The following is a 13,254-nucleotide window of genomic DNA, read 5'->3' on the forward strand; positions in this document are numbered from 1 at the left end:
TAAAAAGATGAGCATTTTAGTTAATGTTCTAAGAAGATTTCCAAAAGCAGTTTTGATTGTGTACTATTAGCATTAATTAATTTCCAGACTGGGACCAGCCGCTCTATTAGGGGAATGCATATTTTAATCAATTTCTCAGTGTTGCTCCGTGCTGGTTAAAGGTAATTCAGCGGGCTTTGTCTGCTCCATCCCTTTCATTTAACCCAATGCACTATAGACGCCCTGAGGCTTATAAATGCAAGGTGCAAAGGCAAAGCTGACCACAAGCCAAGGAGTCACATATGAAGAGCTACTGGGAACCAAATGGCTTTCTTCTGGGATGCAAGCACCTGTTTCTACATGATGGCCTAGGTGAGGTACATTGGACAAGATTAGTGACTGTGCTTTCCTTAGCCCACAGGGTAAGTTTATGCAAATTACAAGCCCCCAATATGCCTTTTCTTCTGAAGAAGTGCAGTCCCATGGCAAGTGAATGGATTGAAAGGTAGAGAGAAGATTTGATGTTGGTCTAGCACGCTTGCACAGTGAATTCCCTGTGCAACTGTATGTAGCAGCCTTGGTTGGTAAACATGGCCTTTTTCCCTGACCTCTGATAGGATTCTGTCCCAAGAACTCCAATCATCTTTCTAGGTAGGCGTTCATCTGAAGTTTTGTGACATTCTTTATATTGGTTTCAGTGTTTCTTAGATGACCACGCGTTCTCTCTTTTTTTCCTCCCCGTGGAAATTGTTAATTCCTTCAGACTCAAACCCCACATCAAATACCACTTAGAATAGCCAGTACATTTTACACAGATCATAGGTGAACTACTGTTCCTTGAGGGTAAAGCCCAAATCATTTTTTATACATGACACTATGTTACCTGTAGGCCTCCACCACTTCTCCTTTCCTTCAGTCTGTGTGTGTACAAAAGAGATGCAAACGTATGCATGCAACTGTGTGTTAGCACATGAGCAGATATGCATTTGAGTCTAACAGGGAAAGAGACATGGGTATATACATATGTATTTAGGCAGGTATGTGTGCTTAATGTGTATGTCTTTTATGCTTCTGTAGATCTGTAAGTTTATGTTGAAATGTATACACTTCAACAAACAAAAAAATGTACCAACCATATATATATATATATATATATATATATATATATATGAGTTTACATCTGTGTGTGCACATATATGACCATGGACATGTTTATGTGATGTGCAGAAGTGTGCTTACACATACAAAGGCCCATGTGTTACAGATGTGCGTGTACATTCACAAGGCGCCCTATTGTTAAGAGGGTAGCATGTCACTTTCCCAATGGGAAGAAGGAGGAAATACAAGGGTGCAAGGGGGTGCATGCCAGTTGAGTCAACCCACCTTAAAAAGAGCACTCGCAAAAGCTCCACACCAGGGCCTCTGCGCACGTGCCATTAACCTCAAAGCTGCTCCATGAGCTCTCCCAACCAAAAGAGAGCCTGGGAAAGGTAAGATTATTCCTATTCCAAATGAATCAGAGTATATTCTCACTACAGAAGGAGGTGGAAAGAGATTTTGAGTGAGCAGCGAACAGTCTGGCCAGACCCACTCTGTGTCTCTCCACAGGACAAAATCAGATACCGTAAGGAAAGCTGTGTATCCAGGGTCCTTCCAGAGGTCTGCACAGTGTCATTTATCATGCCTAGATTTTCATAAGGATTGGGAAGGCAAGACCATGAGGTCGTGTGCCCTGGAGAGGCTTGGAAGTCTCCACTGTGACTCGGGTACAGAGTGTTTTGCTCATGTCTTTCTGTGGGTGGTGGCTAATCAATTTGTACACATGTATTTTTCTCTGTCATAATTTTCAAGAAAAAAAATGGCATTCTAAGCTTCTTTGCATCATCTTCTCCCCTCCACTGCCTGTGGTCATGGGTATCGCAGAGAAGACACCCCGGGAAGAGCAGACTGTTCGGGTGGGCTTTCCCGTGTCTTCTCTCCAAAACCAGGGGATAAAAGTGAAGAAAGAAGCAAGGCAGGGGCAGGGGTGGAAAGGAGACATAACCCAAACAAACCGACCAAAGCCAGACAGCGGCCTGCATAATGCTTCATCTCACCACTCCAGCTGCCCACACACATTTCCTGACCAACCGCTCCCGCCAGAGCCTATTATCCATTTCACAAATCCATTATTTAACAGTATACTTAGGAGGGGAGGAGAGACAGGAAAAGTGAAGCCAAAGTGTCTCACAGGCTCTATTTGAAATTGTAAGCAAATTTAGTTCTTGGAAAGGTTGTAGATGGGTACCCAGAGACTAAATCCCTCAGCTTGTCCACACACAAAAAAAAAGGAAACAGCAGGCAAAGCTATTTACAAATGGCAGCACCCACAACCACTAACAGTGCATGCCTTGTGGTTTGGGTAAACCTAGTTGAATCTCCAGGTAGCTTCACCAAGGAGTGCCTTAGCTCCCAACAGTCATGAGACTGTCCACGTAATCTGTTCATGTATGAAGATCACACACAAAAAGGTCTTCCGCGCTATGACAGTTAATCTGATATGTCAACTTGGCTAGGTCAGGGTGCCCAAATGTTTGCTCAAACATTGTTCTGGATCTTTCTGTGAGAGGGTTTTTGGATGACATTCTCATTTAAATTGATGAACTTTGAATAAAGCAGATGGCCTGCCCAATGGGCTTTATTCGATTCTTTGAAGTCTGGAATAGGATGAAGACTGACCTCCTCTATGCAAGAGGGAATTCTGCCAACAGGCAAACTTTGGACTTGAACTGCAGCTCTTCACCGGGTGTCCAGCCTGCCTGCCTACCCTGCATATTTAGGATTTGTGCCTCCACAGTCACGTGAGCTAATTCCTTGAAATAGATCTCTTTCTATGCACATATCCTGTTGGCTCTGTTTCACTGGGGAATCCTAATACACCTACAGACTCAGAAGTAGCTTCAGTTGTCCATGGAGTGAATGCTTCTTGAATGCCTACCAAGTGGCTCACTAAAATACAGAAATGAAAGGTGTGGCTTCTGATCTTAAAGAGTTCCCACTCTGCTGGGAAGGGAGGTGAGAGAGTCCTCAATCCTGTGGCAACGTGAAAAGACGATGTCATGGAGGGCAGGGATGTGATGCTAAGAAAGCTTAAGAGAGGGGCCTGAACCCAGCCCAGGAGAAACAGCTGAGCTGAGCCTAACACTGTTGGTGGGAGTGTAAATTAGTTCAACCACTGTGGAAGACAGTGTGATGATTCCTCAAGGATCTAGAAATAGAAATTCCATTTGACCCTGCAATGCCATTACTGGGTATATATCCAAAGGATTATAAAACATTCTACTATAAGGACACATGCACACATATGTTCACTGCAGCACTGTTTACAATAGCAAAGACCTGGAACCAACCCAAATGTCCATCGATGATAGACTGGACAGGGAAAATGTGGCACATATACACCATGGAATATTATGCAGCCATCAAAAACGATGAGTTTGGGTCCTTTGTAGGGACATGGATGAACATGGAAACCATCATTCTCAGCAAACTGATACAAGAACAGAAAATCAAACACCGCATGTTCTCACTCATAGGTAGGTAGGTGTTGAACAATGAGAACACATGGACACAGGGAGGGGAGCATCACACACTGGGGTCTGTCGGGGGGAAATAGGGGAGGGACGGAGGGGGTGGGGAGTTGGGGAGAGATAGCATGGGGAGAAGTGCCAGATATAGGTGATGGGGAGGAAGGCAGCAAATCACACTGCCATGTGTGTACCTGTGCAACAATCCTGCATGTTCTTCACATGTACCCCAAAACCTAAAATGCAATTAAAAAAAAAAAGGTTTAAGACCAAAAAAAAAAAAAAAAGAAGTCAGTCAAAGATGCCCAGGTGATAACATGGCTTATAGGGAAGTGAACGGCACCAGCAAAGTGTTGAGGCAATGTTATTCTTTCCATAAGATAGACAGTGGGAGAGTGACGGCTGAGGACTGGAGCAGAGCGGACTGGCCCACAGAAGCTGTCAGTGCTGCTGAGCATGTGGCTCATTTTCAGGTACTAGACGGATGGTTCTCTCAGTGCTGAAGCTGCCTGAGTGTTGGGGGCTGAATTGTGTAAACCTCAAATTTGCATGTTGAAGATCTAACCCCCATACTTCAGAATGCAATTGCATTTAAAGATCGAATTTTTAAAGAGGTAAGTAAGTTAAGAGGTGGTCATTCAAGTAGACCTCAACTCAATACCACTACCATCCTTTTAAGAAGAAAAGGTTGGGGCCGAGCATGGTGGCTCACCCCTGTAATCCCAGCCCTCTGGGAGGCAGAGGCTTGCGGATCACCTGAGGTTGGGAGTTTAAGACCAGCCTGATCAACATGGAGAAACCCGTCACTACTAAAAATGCAAAGTTAGCCAAGGTGGTGGTGCGTGCCTATAATCCCAGCTACTCGGGGGGCTGAGGCAGGATAATCGCTTGAACTTGGGAGGCAGAGGTTGCGGTGAGTCAAGATCATGCCATTGCACTCCAGCCTGGGCAACAAGAGTGAAACTTCGTCTCAAAAAGTTAAAAAAAAAATTAAAAACAAGGGAAGATTGGGACACAGACAGGCACAGAAGAAAGATCTCACGAAGACACTGGGAGAAGGCGGCCATAGACAAGCCAAGGAGAGAGGCCGCAGGAGACGCCAACAAAGCCTTGACCTCGGGCTTGCAGCCTCCAGACCTGTGAGGAAATGAATGTCGCTTCTTTAAACACCTCCCCCCGCCCCGTCTGTGAGATGCTCTTACAACAGCCCAAGCAGAGTGAGTGTGACTGTCCTAACCAGCCACGCAGTTATGAAATATTTTCGGAGCATCTACTTGATGCCAAGCCTAAGCTGAGCACCAGTGAGGAAGACTGACCTGGTCCTTTGCCTCCAGGAGCTTGTATTCTAGTCAGAGAGAAAGACAGAAAGAAAGACAGCTGCTGAAGAGCAGGATGATTTCAGATGGCGGCAATGGCTGACAACTAGGAGTAAGAGGACGATGCAATGGAGGAAGAAGTGGGGACGGAGCTGCCGTAGCCAGGAGCATCAGGCAAGAAGACTGTGGATCTGAGAGCTAGGGGACAAGATGGGGCCACCAGGTGCAGATCTGCGGGCACAGAGATCCTGGGAGATAGAAGAGGCCTTCAACGGGGAATGATCTTCATGTGTTTCGGTCACTGGAAGTCTAAGATGGTGGGAGCATAGTGAATGAAGAGTATAGGGGTCGCTTGTAGACCCTAGATCTTTTCCAGTTGAAAAAACAGTGGCTCATTTGTCTTTGTGTCTCTTTCCCTTGGGTCAGTGAAGAAAAGAAAGAAAAGAGGAGAGGGGAGGAAAAGAAGGCAGGATGGAAAGAGAGAAGAAAGGAAGGAATGGAAGAAGAAAAGAAGGAAGGAAAGGAAACTTACTTAAAGTGCTTTAAATGGGGTCAGATTAAAGAATACCTAAATCACAGGATAAGTTCGTTTTTCTGAGTTGCAAAGACCAGGAAAAAAACAAAAGAGAAAGGAGCAATGAGACTTTGTAAGAGAAATGCAAAAGCGTCCCCCTCCTGGTACAGCTTGGGGGCTGTGTAATGAGGGCTCAGCCAATACAATATAATGCACCAATCTGGTATTTATTAATAAGGCAAGTCATGATTTTTAACTGATTATGGTGCACAGACTACTCCTGTCATTAATATAAATGAAATAGGAGGAATAGTGCCAAATGTTGCAAATGGGGACTGCCAGGAGACTTCATGGTGTAATTAGTTGAAAACACTAAGTATATCAAAGAACTGGTCTGTGAGTAGAACGGTTCAGTTCGTCAGGAAGGAAGCAGACGTGTTTATATGTAAGGAGACTAGACACGGAAGAAAGTCAGCTTAGAAGGGGCTAATAGTGGGCCAGGCACGGTGGCTCACGCCTGTAATCCCAACACTTTGGGAAGTCGAGGCAGGCAGATCACGAGGTCAGGAGTTCGAGACCATCCTGGCTAACACGGTGAAACCCTGTCTCTACTAAAAATACAAAAAATTAGCCAGGCATGGTGGGGCGCACCTGTAATCCTAGCTACTCGGGAGGCTGGGATAGGAGAACTGCTTGAACCTCGGAGGCAGAGGTTGCAGTGAGCCGAGATCGCACCACTGCACTCCAGCCTAGCAATAGAGTGAGACTCCATCTCCAAAAAAAAGAAAAAAGAAAGTGCTAGCAGTGTGGGGCTCACATGTTCAACTCAGAGGAAATAGCTAAGGCCACCATGTTATTTAGAAACTTTTAGATACCATAGAGTAGACCTGTGTCCCTAACGAGGTATATTCACAGACATATTCTACCTGGCTTGCAAAGAAGGACACCTTAGCTGTTGAATGACTGTTAGTTTGGAAGGAAATACCCTTCACATTTATTGAGCAATTACTACATGATAGGTGCTCTACATGTGCACTCATTTGCTCCTCTTACATTACTAAAGTACATTTTACAGATGAGAAACACGAAGCTCAGGAGTTCTAGGAGCTTGGCTCAAGACCAGGTTTCAAACGCATGTTTGAAGTGCCTAAATTCAGCGTCTGTTTCCCTTCCTCCAGGCCACATTGCCCCTGTAAAGACTCTGCTATGTGAAGCTTAAAAAGCACCCTAAAAAGTCTGCAGTGGAAAGAGACCTCGCCCAGCATCAGAAAGCAAGATTGCAAGGTCAGGCATGGCTACTGAGAACTGTGTGATTGCATCTGTAAAGCAGGATATTGACAAACGAAGGTGAGGACTGACTGTTTTCTGTGGCGAGGCTCCCTTCTAAAGAGTCTACATGTCTTAGCACATTTCAGCATCCAGTTATTTCATGTGGACAGGCAGCAACACTGCCTTCTGTTTTAAAGATGAAGAAACTGAGGCATTCTGTGACCCACTCTTACCAGCTCATGTCAAATATTAAATCTTCAGAAATTTTGCAGTCCAGTTGTTAAATACAGATGTTATTAAAAATTAAATTATACAAGCTTATGGTTAAATAATCTGCATTAAAAGCAAAGATAATAAGCACTCCAGACATAACACTTCCTAATTATTTTACTACAGTTCACTATTAGCACTGCCCTTCAAGATATTTATATCTGTTGTGTCTAATGCACCATTGTCTATCTCTTTCTAACTTCCTGTTCAGTGACATGATATTGAAGTCTTGGAATCAGCCACGATGTGAGTATTTACACTATGGAAATTATCAAATCATACATATCAGGGAATTTTTTTTTTTTTTTTGGAAAATCAATTGTTACACATTATCCAGCACACCACTGAGCTAGACCATTCAAGGTCAAATCCATATAGGAAGTATGTCAGTTTGACTAATTCAAGTCATAGAGACATGTTCAGGTCATCTTGATGGAAGGAAGTTTCTTATGAAGATGTACAAGAAAGCAATAATAGAATAAATGTTACATATTAAGTAAAATATTAATGATTATTCTTAATAGAGAAGAAGCATTATTTATTATCTCATCTTCCAGATTCAATCTGAACATAGACAAGATATATTTCCTAAACTTTTCATTATGTTCAATTAATTATATTTTTCATCCTAAGTATTGATTTCTCTTATCAAAGGAGCAGGCCTTTGATGTGGGGGAAGACTATTGTCTTTACTACTGATGCTTCCAAAGAAGATAAGGCCATTGTCTATTCTCTCCATGTTCTTTGAGCATCAGGGATGCAATTTGAAGTGGTGAGACCTCAGCCATGCACCGCTTTCAGCAAGGTTAGATAGCTATGACTCTTTCTGAACCATGCTCTTTTTTCTCCATTCTGTGGCTGTGGTTGTAGTAATTGTAGTTGGTGGTGGTGGAGGTATGTGAACAACCACCTATCATACAGGTGATGTAGGAAGGACAGGGAAAGGCATAGTAGGTTGGATCTCCCACTGATGACTGTTCCTTTGCAAGTGTATTGGTAGGGTACCCACTGGTGGTCAAACTGATCTCTCAGGTATGTTAACCTTCAGGAATTCATTTCCTATGTAACTCTCATTAGAAAAGCTTTCTTCTAATGGTTTTATAAAAGCCTTTTGGCATGTGCATAAGGAATGGCATGGTGCCAGTGCATCACAGCAGGCAGAGTCTGTAATGAAAATGTCTGGGAACAAGGTACCGAATGATGGAGCACCAGCCGATGAACCAACACTGGGTCCAAGCACATTATCTTTCAGCAGGGTCCAGGAGAGCTACCTCTTTGGTAATGGATTTGAATGCTTAGGCGTTCGCCTTACGTTTCAAGTTAATGTTCCCTCATTTGCTTTTCTTTTAGGAAACCACAAAGCCAAGGTAGCAAGAAGCAGAAAGGGGTAATGGAAAGAGCATTGGTCTGGAGTCAGGACACCTGGCTTCCAGTACATACTGCACCTGGCTCACTGACGGGCTTCACACAACATCCCTTCTGTTATCTGGGCCTCAGTTTCCTCATTTGCTAAGAAAGCAATCTGACTCAAAATTTCTGAAGACTTATTTGATTTGAACTAACTGGCATAAAGACCCATGACAATGCAAAAGACTTTTTCCTTCCGTAATTAAAATGGTGACTTGAGCCCTTAAATGCAATTTTTGACTTACTCTTAAAATTCACATAAATGTATTACCATCCAAGTGTTGCAGGAGCTCCATAACCGCCGTTGTTATGGACACAAAACAGTACACTCTCTGAGCTGAATGAAATAAGATTTTATTACTCAGTCCCTAATTGCTACACATTTTGTTTCTTAGAAGACATTTTGGGGAGTCAACACAGCTCAAAAGAAAATCTCCCTTCAATGAGAGCTTTCTCATCCCCAACATCCATAAGGAAGATTCCTCTGACATTCCTTGTTTTTACCAAGTAACCAGAACTTTCTGACCGCAGTTGATTGGTCCAGGGGTGAACCCCCAACTTTAACTGTGTCAATCAGATCATCTCTTCTTGGAATCAGACTTGGATCATGTGCCAATATATAAGCCAATCGGGTGGACGGAGTGGGAGGGAAAGTACTCCGATAGGCTTTTACTGGTGACAAGCCCACCACTCTGAGGCTACGGTGACGAGGAAGCCAAAGGCAACATTGCCAAGCCACCCAATCTAAGCAAGAGTATTACGGAGTTGGAGGGGGTGGGCGTTATTTAAAAGAGAAATCTAAAATCGGGGTGGGCAGCAAGGCAAAAATTGATGACTATTCTATGTCTTTTTATAACAAACCCAGAGCCAGAGGGGAATTACCTCAGATCAATTCTTATGACTTCCATTGCCATCTTAGATGTGAATTTTAATTCTTAATGCGGCATATTACCTTGTTAATCAATCACTGAACTCAATCAATCAATACACCATATGTGCATATGTATATGCGCATGAGTGCGTGTGCATGTAAGTACATATATGTGGGGGGGGTGTCTGTAATGCAGACACAGAGCAACATCTCCAAACTCTGATCCTGTGGGTCTAGAACAGGGCCAAGGAAACTGAATTTTACTAAAGGTTTCCTTCCACCCCAGGTGATTTTGACAGCTAACTACAGTTTGGAATACATCGCTGCTGATCGTCAGGATCTGTTGAAGGTACGCTTTTAGGTGAGTTATTCTAGTGTAGTTGTAAGGTTGGATTGAGGAAGCAAGGCAGAAGCAGGAAAAAGTAGACTACTTTTCCTAACACAGGAGTTGATGGGCCAGGCCAGACCAAACCAATACAGCACAGTTAAACGAAATACAATTAAGAGCTCTCTAAGATCTCATGCACACATGAGAAGGCTGTGATGATTCTGGCCTGGCCAGCTGGGCAGTCATGCTCTGCCATCAATGAGAAAGCAATTGGTGAAAGAGGAGATGCTGCCACCATCTCCCCAGCAGCATTCTATGATCCAGCCTTGTTTTCACTAAACCCACACTTGTCTCTCATGCCTCTATGCCTTAGAACATGCTGTTGCTTCCACCTTTCCTTTTTGTTTTGCCTAGGGAATTCCTACATATCTGTCACACCTAAATTTCAGCACTAAACTCTGGAAAGCTTTCTTTCATCTCCCGGCCCACTGAAGCCTCCCGACAAGGCCTCCCATTTTTACTGAAGTTGAAGTATCTGCTCACCTCCTTGACACGGCTGTGAGGCCCTGAGGGGAGAATTAGCACCCACTCATCTCAGAATTCCCACCACCCGGCAGATGGGCTGGTGGCCCTTGTTCTGAATAACCACCGATTAGTCACTGCCTGCCCGCCTGAGTGCCTGCATCACACTGAGTGGGAGAGGGAGTGGAGGTCAGGGCTCTGCACAGAGACAACCTTTCCCTACCCTGTGAGCTGACTGGCCATGCAGGTCTCCGCAGAAGACAGAAAGTCTCAAGGCAATAAGCCCTCTCCCCAGAATGGAAGGCTGGGAATAGGCTAGATAAATGCAGTTTTACAGGATTTCTGTTTATCTGATTGAAGCAAAGCAAAGTTTGCCACAGGATTTGGTTCTGCATTGTGAGATAGCGGCCTTTGATGGCAAATAAAAGCTACATCGAATGCGTATTTTGTAACATCTGGGTACCTGGGCTTAATGTTCATGCCTTATAATTTGTGGACTGGTCAAAGCATCCCCATGTGTTTTGGAAGAGTCTTAATTTTAAAGTATAAAATGTATATTTGATTTCCTTGAGAACACCTATATATGCAATGCACACATTGTTAAGAAAGAGTGATGGAGAACACACACCTACCGTGTTTCAGAAATAATAAAATTCCTAACTTGTAAAGAAGAGAGTTGGGGAAGGAGGGTGCATCAGGAAGTGAGGAATGACTTAATGAAATGCTGAGCTTCTTCGGCATCAGAGGCAAATGTGTCTGTATCATGGCCAAAATGATATAAAACATTTAATATCATCTCTGAGCACATCGCAAGAGCTCTGAATAGGATCCCAGAATTTCACAGCTTTTTCTCCGGAAACTCGGGAGTCTGGGGCCCAGGGAAGCCTACGTGCTGCAGAGTTGGCATCTCTGCGATTCCTCCCCTTTGGGAAGAAGAAAGCTGTCGCTTCTGTCACCTGGACTATGGAAGGAGGAAGCTGCAGTGGCAGCTTTGCTTCCTGAATTCTATCCCACCTGGATCTTGGAGAAGGAATTCCAATAGTTGTGTCAATACAGAAACTCTGCTTCCAAATCCTAGAGTTCTTACCTGTAAATGACTTTCACATTAAAGGCAAGAGAGATCAGTTAACACACTATTTCCCCAGCAAATGCAGATCACCTGATTATTTTCCAAGAGAACTGTAATTATCTCAGTAATTTTAAGTGATGGAAAGAAACGGCACCCAGTTTTTCAGCCTCCTAGATATGGGGCACTTGGGAGGAATAAGAATAGCAATGGAGGAAATGGCTTATGCCTGCTCAATTCTTACTATGTGAAGCCAAGTTCTGAGAGCTCTGCTGACATTAACCCATTTAGTACTTTCAACCCTCATCAGCAGTGGGCAGTGCATTGCTCCTGTTCTAAAGAGGAGGAGAGTGAGCCAGAAGAAGCCACAGCTACAATGAGACTTGATGACTGTATGAGTCAGCCATTGAGTGTAGGAACTGCGGAGGGAGGGTTGTGGGAAACTCAGGCAGACAAGTGAAGGAGCTGGCATTCAACTGTGCAAGAGGTTCCTGAACTTCAATGGACAACAGAATTACCAAAGAAGTTTGCATATTCATTTCCTCCCCAAGACTTGGAATAAGTCATGCCCGTCACAAGAACTCTAGTTAAATATGCTTTGGGATAGCCCTAGAATGGAACATTAAAATGGAGTGGCTCTATTCTTACAGATAGCAATGCTCTCAATGACAGACGGGCCAGGACCAAAGGTGCGATGGAGAGCAATGTGACCTGGTGCTGCCACTGGCTTGAAACATCCAGTCAATGAAAGGCTGAACAGCAATGGGACAACTCTGGGAGGATGCACATGAAACTGGGAGCTTCTCTGTAGTGAAGGAAACTGCTGGCTGGGAGATGTGAAGGGGAGCAAGTCACATTTTACTGCTCATCCCATTTTCATGGGTTTTGAATTTTGTACCAGGTATGTGTATTGTTTTATCAATCACTCAAGCAATCTATACTGAGTGTGTGTGTGTGTGTGTGTGTGTGTGTGTCTACTGCCAGCATCTGGCCCATCCACAAATCCTGAATCTGAGTGTGGGGCTGAAGGAGCAGTGACAGGAGTGAGACGGGGCGTGGGCCAGGTGCTGTGAGGAGATGGCTGCTCCTTGGGGCTGAAGTGGATTCCCTGGGCCAGGCACAGTGGCTCACGCCTGTAACAGCACTTTGGGAGGCTGAGATGGGTGGATCACTTGAGGTCAGGAGTTCGAGACCAGCCTGGCCAATGTGGTAAAACTCTGTCTCTACCAAAAAAATACAAAAATAAGCCAGGTGTGGTTGTTGGCACCTGTAGTCCCAGCTACTTGGGAGGCTGAGGCATGAGAATCACTTGAACCTAGGAGGCAGAGGTTACGGTGAGCTAAAATTGCACAACTGAGCTCCAGCCTAGGTGACAGAATGAGACCCTGTCTCAAAAAATAATAACAATAATAATAAAAGTAAAGTGGATCCCTTGGACACTTTCCTGTGGAAGCTTCGAGGCCTGATATAGCTGCATGTGCAGCAAGGATGTAATTAAGGTTAAACAAGATCATGAGGGTGGAGCCCTGCTCCGACAGGATTAGTGTCCTTATAAAAAGAGACACCACTGGGCATGGTGGCTCATGCTTGTAATCCCAGTACTTTGGGAGGCCGAGGCAGGTGGATGACCTAAGGTTAGGAGTTAGAGACCAATCCGGCCAATGTGGTGAAACCCCGTCTCTACTAAATACAGAAAAAATTAGCCCGAGTGGAGGCACATGCTTCTAATCCAAGCTACTCGGGAGGCTGAGACTGGAGAATCACTTAAACCCAGGAGGCAGAGGTTGCAGTGAGCCAAGATCACTGTACTCCAGCCTGGGCGACAGAGTAAGACTTCGTCTCAAAAAGAGAGGAGAGAGAGAGAGAGAGAGAGAGAGAGAGAGAGAGAGACCAGAACACCAGAGATGATTCTCCTGTATGAGAACACAGCATGAAGACTGAAAGCCAGGACGTGGCCCTCACCAGAAACCAATTAAGCCAGCCCCTCCACCTTAGAGTTCCAGCTTCCAGAATGATGAAAAGTAAATGCTTTCTTCAGTCCCCACCCTGGTACTTTTGTTGTGGCAGCTGGAGCTGACTGATACAAGGGCTAAGGGAGGAGGCTTGAGCCCATACTAGGGAGGTGCAGCCAACCTAAGGCATTCGG

The sequence above is a fragment of the Sapajus apella genome, unplaced genomic scaffold, assembly GCF_009761245.1.
Source record: "Sapajus apella isolate SASKATOON/1434 unplaced genomic scaffold, GSC_monkey_1.0 scaffold20, whole genome shotgun sequence".
Classification (NCBI taxonomy): domain Eukaryota; kingdom Metazoa; phylum Chordata; class Mammalia; order Primates; family Cebidae; genus Sapajus; species Sapajus apella.